We start from the raw sequence: 1571 nt of genomic DNA, 5'->3' as shown, positions 1-1571 counted from the left end.
CGCTCCGCCGGAGACACCGCATGGCTGCCTGGCTGGTCGGGGAGACCGGTCCTCGCCCCCGCGGCCGGACGCCCAGCGCGCACGCGCACCTAAACCCGCAGTTCGCGCACGCGCGCGTGGGATAGGGGGGCGACTGGGAGGGATGTGTGTGGAGGCGGTAGCTACGGTAGGGGGGGTCCCCACGTCCCCAAAGGCGTTTTCCCCTGGGGCTCCCTGATGCCTATTACCGGCAGCATGCGGTGCCTTGACTCCCTGGGTGAATCAGGTGCTAAACGGAGCCTGGACTCAGGGGCTCCCCTGTCTGGGTTTTCTGAGCCGACAGTTTTAGGCGGGTGGGGATTCCTGTGGCCCTGCCCCACCCAACCCAGACCGAGAAGGCGCGTGCTCTGGGAAAGGTGGGCTAGGTGACTCACCTCTGCGGAGATATAACCCAGATGGAGGAGAGGAAGGCAACTGGAGGCACTAAATGGTCGAGGGTCTCCATCAGGAAAGTATATTGAGATCACTGCTCCCAGAAAGACCCCCACCCCGTATACCTGTGTCTAGGGTAGGTTGCATTCTAGCGTGTAATAAAGTTATTTGGGGACCATCTATCACCCATCCTAAATTTTAAATTTCCTTTTACAAGCACAAAAATCCTTCATCTAGAGCAGTGGTTCTCAACCTGGGGGGTCAAATGGCCTTTTCACAGGGGTTGTTTAAAACCATCAGAAAACACAGATATTTATGTTACAATTCATAACTCGCAAAATTACAGTTATGAGGTAGCGAGGAAAATCGTTTTATGATTGGGGGCACCGCAACATGAGGACCTGTATCAAAGGGTTGCAGCGTTAGGAAGGGAGAGAACCTCTGAGCTAGAGGTTTCTCGTTTTCATTTTGTGCACTCGACAATGCCCTGCACTCAGTAGATTCATAGAAACTACTTGTTGAATGAAGACATGCCTACTGGTGCCACAGGTCTGATTCTGCTGGCTCTGTATCATTTGCCCCTCCGCCCACTTGGAATCAGCCTCAGAGGCTGCCCTGCTCATTCTTAGGCTTCCTATGCTAGATCTTTCCCAGGGTCCTGTGCTCCTGACATCTCCATCCCCAAGTCTTTGCATAGCTTCCTTTGCAAAGGCCTCAGAATAAAGGCCATCTTAAAGACCCTTCCTTCTTTCTATTAAGCCACCATATTTATAAGGGATACTCCAGGTAGCTATAACATTACTGCATTTTATTTTTTTCATAGCACTTAGGATCAGAAATTATACTTGATTTCTTAATATTGATCTATCCCGTAAGAGAGCAACCTCCTGAAAAGGGTGTTTCTGTCTTATTCACTACTTAGCCATAGGACCTGGGAAAGCAACTAGCACAAAATAGACAAAACAGTTGTTAAATCAATTAATGAATTCTTGGCTGAGAAACCAGTGGGGAGGTTCTAAAAACAAACAAACAAAAAATCAGAAAAATTGATGTGGGAATGATTTCTTATTAATAAAGAAACTGCCTAGGCCCATTTCATAGGCCAACCCTTAGGTAGGCGGAGAAAACAGAACAGGATGCTGGGAGAAAGAAGCTGAGTC

This window comes from Microtus ochrogaster, chromosome 16 (genome assembly GCF_000317375.1).
Source record: "Microtus ochrogaster isolate Prairie Vole_2 chromosome 16, MicOch1.0, whole genome shotgun sequence".
Lineage (NCBI taxonomy): Eukaryota > Metazoa > Chordata > Mammalia > Rodentia > Cricetidae > Microtus > Microtus ochrogaster.
Note: the sequence above shows the minus strand (reverse complement) of the source record.